This window comes from Zea mays, chromosome 4 (genome assembly GCF_902167145.1).
Source record: "Zea mays cultivar B73 chromosome 4, Zm-B73-REFERENCE-NAM-5.0, whole genome shotgun sequence".
Classification (NCBI taxonomy): domain Eukaryota; kingdom Viridiplantae; phylum Streptophyta; class Magnoliopsida; order Poales; family Poaceae; genus Zea; species Zea mays.
Window position 1 is genome coordinate 226947729 of NC_050099.1, and position 12342 is coordinate 226960070.

The 12342-nt window shown below is 41.8% G+C and overlaps 1 pseudogene; it reads left to right on the plus strand.

Annotated features, from left to right (window-relative positions):
• Positions 1-1568: 1568 nt before the first annotated feature.
• On the plus strand, positions 1569-2614 carry LOC109945943 (uncharacterized; annotated as a pseudogene).
• The last annotated feature ends 9728 nt before the right edge of the window (positions 2615-12342 follow it).

Here is a 12342-nt window from a genome sequence, read left to right on the forward strand (position 1 = left end):
AGTGGTTAGCAAAAACTGATTGGTAGATTATTTTAAAAATTACAGTTCTAATGGTTTTATGTGATACATGGTGGAAGAGCAACCACAAAACTGCTCAGAGAATGAACACCTAGGAGCAACATCACATGTTATTCAGATTGATGATAAACCTGATGAAATTAGGAAGGAGACAAGACTAATATGGAAATCAGATGAAGATGTTAGAGTGGTAATTATTTTTCCAATGCACTTTCAGTTTTTATTTTCTCACATGGAAGGGTACTTATTTGCTTGTGTGTCTTTTTCTTGTGTAGATGAGTGCTTGGCTGAAACATTCATTGATTCATTGAGTGGAAACAATAAAAAAGGAGATAAGTATTGGGAGGATGTGGTGAACGAGTACAATCTTACTACTGAGAAAATCAAATGGAGGACTAAAACTCAGGTAAAGGAGAGGTGGCACAAGTTAAATAGATGGATAAACCTATTCAATGATTGTTGGTTGAAAGCTATGAATATATACACTAGCGGGTATTCGGACCAAATGTGGATCGATAAAGCTCACAAGTTCTATGAAGAAGAAAATAAAGGGGTTCATTTTGTGTTTATGGATGTTTGGAACATGGTGCGTAATGAGGCAAAGTGGTTCTCTTATAATGACCATAGTAATAAAAGGAAGGAGATGGACAGCAGCAACCCTATAGTCGATGAAGCTGAAGACCTTGAGCTCCCGAGACCGATTGGGCAGCAGGCTGCTTATGATGCTACTGACAAGGTTGCTAAGAAGGGTGCTAAGAAGGCTGCTTATGATGCTACTGACAAGGTAAGACGATTAGATGAGTTAGACAGATTTGAAAAGATTCAAAATGGTTGCCATGCCAATCGTATGAAGGTTCTTGAAATGCAACATAAGATAAGCAATGACAAGATCGAGGCATCAAAATTATCTCTGCAAGCAGCAAAGGATGAGAAGGAAGCAAGGTTGCTGGAAAAAGAGTCCAAGATGCTAGAAACTTACGCTTGTCTCCTCAAGCAAGACATGTCTGCAATGCATGATGAAATCGTGTGAACCTGAGAAGCAGGTGTGGGATTTTATAACTGAAATGTGAACTGGAATTTATAACTGAAATGTGAACTGGATTTTATAACTCAAATGTGAAGCAGGCGTGTTTTTTTGGAACTGCAGATTCCCACACAGTCCAATCTGACATGCTATATATATACATATATATATATATATATATATATCCTGGGTGTCTGCAGATGCATTACCAAAGATGTCAGGAGCAAATAGACCACAAGAAAGTGCCAATTATTCACAGGGCGACGATGAAGAATTGGAGTTCAATGATGCTGACGACGTTTACACAGTAGAAGATCTTCTTGCTGAAGAAGAATTTCTATATAGCTTTCTTGATGGAATTGGTCAGGATATCATCTCCAATTTGCTAGAACAGTCGCCACAACGGAGATGCTACCGTAGAAGGTTTGTTCCAAGGCCTCGTCAGGTAGCAAATGCAGATCTTGTTGCTTGCTATTTTTCTGCTAATCCAATTTATACCGATGAGATGTTCCACCAGAGATTTAGAATGGGGCAACCATTGTTCTTGAAAATTGTTGCTGCACTTAGTGAGTGGTCACCATATTTTACTGGTAGATTGGATTGTGTGGGAAGGGAAGGACTCTCACCTATTCAAAAATGCACGACTGCCATTAAAATGTTAGCTTACGGTACTCCAACTGACCAACTTGATGATAATTTAAAGCTTGCAGCAAGCACAGCTTTGGAATGCTTGGGTAATTTTGCTAAAGGAGTTATAGATGTTTTTGGTGAAGAATACTTGAGGGGTCCAAGAACTGATGAGGTCGAACACCTCCTCCAAGTCGCAGAAGCTCGTGGTTTTCCTGGCATGCTTGGAAGCATAGATTGTATGCATTGGCAATGGGAAAAATGTCTAGTGGGATGGAGAGGTCAATTCACTCGTGGAGATAAAGGTGTTCCCACCATGATCCTAGAGGCAGTAGCATCGAAAGATCTTAGAATATGGCATGCTTTTTTGGAACTGCAGGGTCCAACAATGACATCAATGTCTTAAATAAGTCACTGATGTTTATCCAAAAATTAAGAGGCGAAGCTCCTAGAGTACAATATGTTGTGAATGGAAAGCAATATACTACAAGATATTACCTTGCAGATGGAATATATCCAGACTGGGCTACGATAGTGAAATCAATAAAAAGTCCTCAAAATGATAAAGATAAATGTTCTGCACTTCATCAAGAAAGTGTAAGGAAGGATGTAGAGTGTGCATTTGGTGTGTTGCAGTCCAGATTTAATATCGTTCGTCGACCGGCACGCCTATGGAAAAGGAAAGATGTAGCGAATATAATGCAAGCATGTGTTATCTTACACAACATGATAGTTAAAGATGAAAAGGAAATGGCTACGATACCTTTGGTTTTGAACGAGAATCCTGGAGCATATATCGTCTTACCACCCGAAGTGAGCAATCAAGTTAATCCGTGTTTTGCAGATGTACTTCGACGAAATGCAGAGATCATGGATCGCTCAAAGCACATTGAGCTAAAAAATGATTTAGTTGAACATATATGGCAACGATACAGTTCACGTTAAATCAATCATATATGTATATTTTATATTGCAAAATTTGTCAAGTATGAAACATATATGTGCATACATAGTACATGTGCACAATGGATCAATCATCGTTTAATACAAAGAGTATGCAGTATTAATTAAGATACAAGGCTTTAGATATACTCTTTTGTACTCAATTATGTCTTAGTTATGTCTTCTACTTGGATTTAAAAACGAACATATGATAAATCTAAGCGTATTAAAAAAGCTAAAAAATCAGACCGGCTTGGGAGTTGGGACGCGGACACGGCCACGGCCACCGAGGCTTGTTTGCTAGGATTTTTCTCTCTTCCGGGCGATCGATGGGTTCTTCCGTTCTTATGGTCAGCCGACGCGGGCGGTGGGTGGCGTCCGTTTCGCGTTGGCTGATTCCGGCGCGGACTGCAGGTGCAGTGCAGACGTGCAGGAGCACACGATGGCGGCTCCAAGAATGCGGACAAGAATGGTGTGCACAAGTCACAATTTCAACGCCGGTATGGAAATGGAACGGATATGGCCAGATGGGTTATTGAACCTGAATTTGTTGGTCCAACAGTAAGACTGTATAGTCGTAATTGGACTTTCTCTCCGTTGCTTTGTCAAGGCAGTGCTTCTTTATTGGAGGTTACTTCGTTTTAAATATATTAACTTTTACAGCATTTTTTTCTAAATTTAATTTAAGGTATCAATATCTGAGACAAGAAAAAAGTAAAGTAAAAAAAAATTTACGATGTATATAATTATATTATTTTAGTATTATAACTATTAATATTTTTTCTATAAATTTAGTAAATGTTGGATAAGTCTAAATCTTAATTTATTTTAAAGCAAAGGAAATAGAGAGAATTGTTTTTTTTTCTCGATAACAATTTGACTTACCATTTCAACTATTTTAGTTTGGAACTTATTTATTTAGCCTGAAACCCATCTTTAGTTACTTATATAGCCATTTCGTCACATTTGGGACTTAGGGTTCCTTTGGAATAAAGGAAAATTTCTTGAATCCTGCATTTTTTCTATGTTTTTGAACTAATTCCTGTAAATTCCTATAACAATCTTGGGAAATTCATGCTTTCCAAAGAGCCCTTTAGAGCTTGTTTGGAAGGCCACTTCGGGGGGGGGGGGGGGAGAGACGGGGATTGCCCTTTTCTCGGGGTGAAAGCCCGCGTGGAGATGGGCCCCTCGTAAAATTTTCAACGCATTTGGAAGACAAACACTGATTTCCAGTTCTCCCCTACCCCCGGGGATTACCGGTGGCAGCGCTCCCGGTCACTCGAGGCCGAGCAACCTTCCCCCTAGTTTGGAAGCGACATGACAGATCTGTGCGACCGCGCGCTGCGCAACCACGATCCACATCAGCTCCATCGTCCTGTATCCACCGCCGCCGCAGTTGCGAGCGGGACATGAGGCGACTGCGCCCTCCACCTCCGTCCCCATCTCATATTTGTCGTCCTCCGCCATCTCTATCGCTGGTAGAGATGGCAATGGGTACCCGAAACCTGATGGGTTTTTACCCCATTAGGGTATGGGTTTGGGTTAATTTTCATACCCATGGGTTTGTTAATGGGCATAAATCTATAACTGACGGGTTTATGGGTATGGGTTTGTTCCTGTAGTACCCAAACTCGTGAACCCGTGAGTTTTTTTAAACCCGACCAAAACAAGTGCATATTGTCATTTTATTTTACAAAGGAACAACAAACTTGTTATCTCCCCATTTACTTCCTAATTTTCATCAAATGGTGAATGTATAAGTAGTTGGTGAGAGTGTTGCTTGCTTGCTTATAGTTTTTACTAGCGTTATATATGTGGTGGATGGATAACTTAGTGTAAGGTCACTTGATTATACAACTTATTATTTGTATTTCATTATCTCTACTAATAATTTTTATACCAAATCATGAACTTGTTGTTCATCACATAAATCTTGGACCATGATCTCATTAATCATTATGATACTTATTGATTATGAGAAGAACAAGCATATTGGAGATGAACCCCGTGGGTAACCCGTGGGTACCCGCTAACCCGATGGGCGGTAGGTTTGGACAAAATTTCAAACCCGTCATGGGTACGGGGTTTTTAATGGGTATAGATACTTTTCACGGGTACGTGTTTGGGATGGAAAAAAAACCAGCGGGTTTGTACCCATTGCCATCTCTAGTCGTCGGTTTGGTGTCCTCCACCATCGTCTTCCGTGGCGATATTTAAGGCCTTCACCCTCCTCCAAAATCCAAGATAAGGTTGTCTCCCCCAAGATCCAAACCGTGGCGCTAGTGAGGTATGCCCTCCTCCAAGATTTACCTTGAACTGCATGAACTATGATGCACCTACCGAGTTCAAGAGTCCTGATGAACTCTAATGCATGAATTTTGGTTATATTTACCATGAGCTCAGTGTGTTCAGTGCCTTCCTTCATGCGCTGAGAAGATTGTTGATTCAAAATGCTGCTAAAATTGGTATACATTCCAATCCAAGCCATGGCACATGCAAACAAAGAAAGCTTAGTGTGACCAGGCCAGCCGCAAAACTTATGTAGTGTTTGGTTTGAAAAATCACTTCATCCAAAATAAGGTGATGCATCATGAGTCAATTACTCAAATTTGGTGGAATGATCACATTCCTCATATTAGTACTAACTAACTAACTATGAGGAATGAGGTGGTGATGGATCAACTCATTCCATTGAACAAACCAAACAAAAAATTGTGGAGTGAGAAGATGATGGACTAACTCATTTCTCAAACCAAACACCCTATTAGTGTGTTGTACTAGAAATCATATGCAATGGCCCTTCTCTTTTGTTTCAGGTCTAGTTGAGAAAATAACAGATGATTATTAGTTCAGAAAATAATCAGTGGTGATGACCCTAATATCAGTAACACTTGGCCTAACTCTACTAGTTAAAGCCATGAACCTGATGATTATAGCTGACAGACATTGTCACTATCGATTCGTAAACAACAACAGTGATAGTCGATAGTAAAGGTCAGTTCTTTCTATGCATAGTAGTGTATGAAGGGTGAAGGTTTTGGGAGGAGTTCGAAGAAGCTAAAGAGAGTCGAAGTAGAAAAAAGGGAGTTCCATCCCCATAGGACTAAAATATTAAATGCAAGCTAGCTGAAACGTTGTGAAATCTATCTCAAGGTTACTGTCAAACCTAGAGATATTTAGCTGCTAACAGCTGCTACAGATATTTAGTAGTTTCTACTAATGTTGTGTTATGTCTGTCTCTAGGTTACTGTCAAACCTAGAACCGTCCATACTTAAACTACATGAGGGCATCTGAAAATCATATGTTCAACATTTTCATTTTTATTGTAGCCATAAAGACAAGATGTGTTATGTAAGATATTTTTCTTGCCAATTTCAACAACTATAGACATTTTCAAGTTCTCAAACACCCAAATGCTTAATAGAATCACTCGGTGATTAATCTAGGTGCTTTGCAAAGTGCTTAGGTTAATTAGACCACTATTGCGCTTGCTCTAGGTGATCCCTAGTTAGTAGAGTGGATTTAGAAAAAAACCACATAACCTGTTGGCTCTTGCACGAGCCATTGTAATTATACTGAGTGGGTGAGATTCTTGCGAGACCATGACAATCGCGTTTGTGTCACAGTCGCCACCGTGTACCGGATGGAACGAGGCCCACAACATTTCGGCCGGAAGCTCGATAGTGGAAATGGCGAGGAGCGTCCGAGAGGAGGCCGGAAGCGGAGCACCACTTGCGCGTGGAGAAGGCTCGTGACTCTCTATGGAGTTGCTCGTCCGTGGTGCTTGGCCCTCGCGTGGGCTACCCTTTGCGTAGGGGCACCAACGGGAATTAGTTGGGACCTTGCGTGGTTCCGCATATCTCAGTAAAAATATCGGCGCCGTCCACATTTACTCTACTACTTAAGTTTGCTTTCTCTACTAGCTCTTTAATCTTCCATATTTACTCTCTCTACTTAAGTTGCAATCTTTACTATTCTTAGTATAGATTATATAGGATTGGATCTTAAGTTGCATAACTCCTTTTGTGGTAGAGATAGCAACACATAGACAAAACCTAGTTTGTACAATCTAGTTAAGTTATTTGCATAGGTTTTGTTCTAGGCATTTATTCGTGGCCTAGTTTAGAGATAGTTTTTAGAAGTCCTAATTCACCCCCCCTCTTAGGCGCCACCGTTTCCTACACTCTTATTAGCTCTTGAACTTTGTCTCTTGATATGCACTTTAGCAGAGGTGAGCAGACACCTTCCTTCTACAATTCCCCTTCTATGATTTTATACAGCCTTGCCCTTGCCTCATTCTCTTGATGTATGCTTCGTCATCAACTAGATGGTTTCCAGAAGGAAGGTTATAATTTATGTTCTCCAATCGTCACTATGTGTAGGGGAGACAGTTAGGATGGCTCTTTCCATCAAATCAACCGAGGGTGCCTTTAACACTTCGAAGAACACTTCGGTGGGCAAAGGGAGCCCCTGAGCGGCAGACTTGGCCAGCATGTCAGCATGTTCATTATCCAGTCTTGGAATGTTTTTCACTAAATATCCTTTGAAGGAAGATTCCATCTTTCAGACCATATCAAAATACTTCTTCAAGCCTAGGTTCCTTGCTTTGCTTGATTTTTCAATTGGAATGTGATGACTTGGGAGTCTGATTTCAAGACTATACTTCTTACATCCATTGTCTTTAGCTTCATTAATCCTAGAAATAGGGCTTTGTACTCTACTATATTGTTTATGCACTGGAACTGCAACTTGGTAGCATACGAAGTTCTTACTTTAGACGGTGAAACAATGACAGCTGCACCACTAGCTCCGAAGGACCCCCATGAACCATCAAGAAGACTATCCAAACAGCTTCGTCTAATTGGGTTGCTTCGTCCTACAAGCCCGCAGTCCAATCAGCAATAAAACCTACTAATGCTTGAGATTGAATGGATGATCTATGAACGAATTCTATAATAAACTCATTGGGCTCTAATGCCTACTTTCCAATTCAGATTGAAGCCTCTCTATTTCTTATGATATCCTTGAGTGGTTAAGATGATGGCACAATAATGTTGTAGGATTGGAAGTAATGTCGAAGCTTCTTGAAGCTATAAGGACTACTGAAAGGGAAATGTGCCCTTGGGCCATTTCTAAGTATTTTTGGTGATTAAGTGTCCAACACAAATGGTTATGTGTTAAACTACGCCAAATGGTGGACAAAGTGCAAATCAATACAAAGGTATGATTCTAGACTTAGTACATTGGTTTTAGTGTACTAACATATTTGTCTAAGTGCTAGAATCAGAGAAAAGACAAATGGAAAAGACTTAGCTCGATCAGCCAAGACTCTGCTCAATCTGGGTGCACCGGACTGTCCGGTGCGCCAGGCTGGCGTCTAGTGAACTGCCTGCTCTCGGGTCTCGACGGCGGCGTACGGATATAAATCACCGGACTGTCCGGTGGTGCACCAGACTGTCCGGTGAGTCGGCTGCGGCGAAATCGCCGCTCTCGGGAATCAAGTCAACAACGTACGACTATAAATCACCGGACAGTCTGGTGGTGCACCGGACTGTCCGGTGAGCCAACGGTCGGTCGCGCAATCCGCGCGTGACGCGTGACCGGGCCAATGGTCTGATGGGAGCACCGGACTGTCCGGTGTGCACCGGACAGTGTCCGGTGCGCCAACGGCTCCAAATCGTCAACGGTCGGCTGTGCCAGAACAGGAAAGAAATCTGCACCGGACAGTGTCCGGTGGTGCACCGGACTGTCCGGTGCACCAGTCGACAGAAGGCAAGAATTGCCTTCCTGGATTGCTCTCAACGGCTCCTAGCTGCCTTGGGGCTATAAGGGACCCCTAGGCGTATGAAGGAGCACACCAAGCATTCTTTGATCATCTCTTAGCACCAAGACATCTCTCTAGCGCATTTGATTCGTTGTGATAGCAATTTGAGCTCCTCTTGAGTTGAGAACTTCGTGTGTGATCTTAGAGCTCAAGTTGTGACTTGTGTGCGTGTTTGTGCTCGTGCTTTGAGGCTTGTGTGTGTTGCTCTTCCCACTCTTACATCTGTGCTTCTTTGTGATCATCTCATTGTAAGGACGAGAGGCTCCAAGTTGTGGAGATTCCTTGCAAACGGGAAAGAGTAAAGAAAGAAGAACACCGTGGTATTCAAGTTGATCATTGGATCACTTGAAAGGAGTTGAGTGCAACTCTCGTCCATTGGGACGCCACAACGTGGACTAGGCAAGTATTGTACTTGGCCGAACCACGAGATAAATCTCTGTGTCTCTTGTGCTTGTTCTCACTGTGTCAATTGTGGTTCACAAGAGCTCTCCTTAGCCATTTGATTTTATTGTGCTAACACTTAATCAAGTTTGTGGCTTTAAGTTTCAAGTTTTTATAGGATCACCTATTCACCCCCCCCCCCTCTATGTGCTCTCAATTGGTATCAGAGTCGTTCTCTTCACGAAAGGGACTAATCGCCCGAAGAGATGGATCCTAAGGGAAAGGGGATGGTGGTCAACGATAAGGAGAAGGAGTCCATCTTCAACGAGCCAAGGGACGACAAAGTCACTGACTCTGACTCGAGTCAAAAGAAGAAGGACGGGAAGAAGAGGAGGAGGATCAAGAAGATAGTCTACTACGACAGCGACGAGTCTTCCTCTTCCCAAAAGGACGACGAATACGAGGACAAAAAGAAAACGGTTAACTCGAACTTTTCTTTCGATTATTCTCGTATTCCACAAAGTTCCAATGCTCATTTACTTTCCATTCCACTTGGTAAACCTCCTCACTTTGATGGAGAGGACTACGGATTTTGGAGTCACAAAATGCGTAGTCACTTGTTCTCTCTCCATCCAAGTATATGGGAGATAGTAGAAAATGGAATGCAATTTGATAGTACAGATAGTCCCATAATTATCAATGAACAAATTCACAAAAATGCACAAGCTACTACTGTTTTGTTAGCATCCTTGTGCAGGGAAGAATATCATAAGGTGAGCGGCTTGGATAACGCCAAGAAGATTTGGGACACCCTCAAGATCTCGCATGAGGGGAACGACGTCACCATGCTCACCAAGATGGAGTTGGTGGAAGGCGAACTAGGAAGGTTCGCGATGATCAGGGGGGAGGAGCCAACTCAAACTTATAACAGGCTCAAGACCCTGGTCAACAAAATAAGGAGCTATGGAAGCACGAGATGGACGGACCACGACGTCGTCAGGCTTATGCTAAGGTCCTTCACCATCCTTGATCCACATCTTGTAAACTCTATTCGTGAAAATCCTAGGTACAACAAGATGACGCCCAAGGAGATACTTGGAAAGTTCGTAAGCGGGCGAATGATGATCAAGGAGGTGAGATATGTTGATGAGGCGTTAAATGGCCCAATCCACGAGCCTCAAACCATTGCTCTAAAAGCAACAAGTAGCAGGGAGGCGCTATCTAGCAAGGTGGCGCAAGTCGAGGCGGCCGGGCTAAATGAAGATGAAATGGCCCTCATCATCAAGCGCTTCAAGACGGCGCTCAAAGGTCGCAAGGAGCATCCCAACAAGAGCAAGACGAAGGGGAAGCGCTCCTGCTTCAAGTGTGGTAAGGTTGGTCACTTTATTGCTAACTGTCCTGATAATGATAGTGACCAGGATCAAGAAAAGAAGAGGGAAAAGAAGAAGAATTACAAGAAAGCGAAGGGCGAGGCACACCTTGGCAAAGAGTGGGACTCGGATTGCTCTTCATCCGACGATGAAGGACTTGCCGCCTCGGCCTTCAACAAATCATCCCTCTTCCCCAACGAGCATCACACCTACCTCATGACAAAGGAAAAGAGGGTATGTACTAGGGATACTATTACATATGTTTCTTCAAGTGATGAGGAATCTAGCGATGATGAAATAGACTATGCTAGTTTATTCAAAGGTTTAGATAGAACTAAAATTGATAAAATCAATGAATTAATTGATGCTTTGAATGACAAGAATAGATTGTTAGAAAAGCAAGAGGATCTTTTGTATGAAGAGCATGATAAATTTGTAGATGTCCAAAAATCTCTTGATTTAGAAGTTAAAAGGAATGAAATGCTTTCTTGTGAATTATCTACTTGCCATGAGACTATTTCTAGTTTAAAAAGTGTTAATGATGATTTAAATGCTAAGCTAGAAGTAGCAAATAGATCTAATTCTTGTGTAGAACATGTAGTGATATGCAATAGGTGTAAGGACTTTAATGTTGATGCATGTGTTGAGCACCTTACTTCTATTGCAAAACTAAATGATGAAGTGGCTAGTCTTAATGCCCAACTTAAGACTAGCAAAAATAAATTTGATAAACTAAAATTTGCAAGGGATGCCTACACTGTTGGTAGACACCCCTCAATTAAGGATGGGCTTGGCTTTAAGAGGGAAGCCAAGAACTTAACAAGTCATAAGGCTCCCATCTCCGCCAAGGAAAAAGGGAAGGCCCCTATGGCTAATAGTGTTCAAAAGAATCATGCTTTCATTTATAGTGATAGAAAATTCTCTAGAAATACTTATAGGAATTATTCTTATGATTCATATGCTATGCCTGCTTCTAGTTCTTCTATTGTGCATGATATGCCTAGGAAAAATGTTATTCATCATATGCCTAGGAGAAATGTTGTTCATGTACCTTGGAAAGCAAGTAATGAACCTTCTACAATTTATCATGCTTGCAATGCTTCCTTTGCAATTTGTAGAAAGGATAAGAAAGTAATTGCTAGGAAATTAGGGGCAAAATGCAAGGGAGATAAAACTTGCATTTGGGTCCCTAAGGCTATTGTCACTAACCTTGCAGGACCCAACAAGAGTTGGGTACCTAAGACCCAAGCCTAAATTTGCCTTGCAGGTTTATGCATCCGGGGGCTCAAGCTGGATTATCGACAGCGGATGCACAAACCACATGACGGGAGAGAAGAAGATGTTTACCTCCTACGTCAAAAACAAGGATTCCCAAGATTCAATCATATTTGGTGATGGGAACCAAGGCAAGGTTAGAGGACTAGGAAAAATAGCAATTTCATCCGAGCATTAAATTTCTAATGTGTTTTTAGTAGAATCGCTCGGATATAACTTGTTGTCCGTTAGTCAATTATGTAATATGGGGTATAATTGCTTATTTACAAATGTAGATGTGTCTGTCCTTACAAGGAGTGATGGTTCATTAGCTTTTAAGGGTGTACTAGACGGCAAACTCTATTTAGTTGATTTTGCAAAAGAGGAGGCCGGTCTAGATGCATGTTTAATTGCTAAGACTAGCATGGGCTGGTTGTGGCATCACCGTCTAGCACATGTGGGGATGAAGAACCTTCACAAACTTCTAAAGGGAGAACATGTGTCAGGACTAACAAATGTGACTTTCGAAAAAGATAGACCTTGTGCAACTTGTCAAGCAGGTAAACAGGTGGGAAGTGCTCATCACAACAAGAATGTAATGACCACATCAAGACCTCTGGAGTTACTTCATATGGACCTCTTCGGACCCGTCGCCTATTTAAGCATAGGAGGAAGTAAGTATGGTCTTGTTATAGTTGATGATTTTTCCCGCTTCACTTGGATATTCTTTTTGCAGGATAAAACAGAAACCCAAGGGACCCTCAAGCGCTTCCTAAGGAGAGCTCAAAATAATTTTGAGCTCAAGGTGAAGAAGATAAGGAGCGACAATGGGTCCGAGTTTAAGAACCTTCAAGTAGAGGAGTACCTTGAGGAGGAAGGAATCAAGCACGAGTTCTCTGCT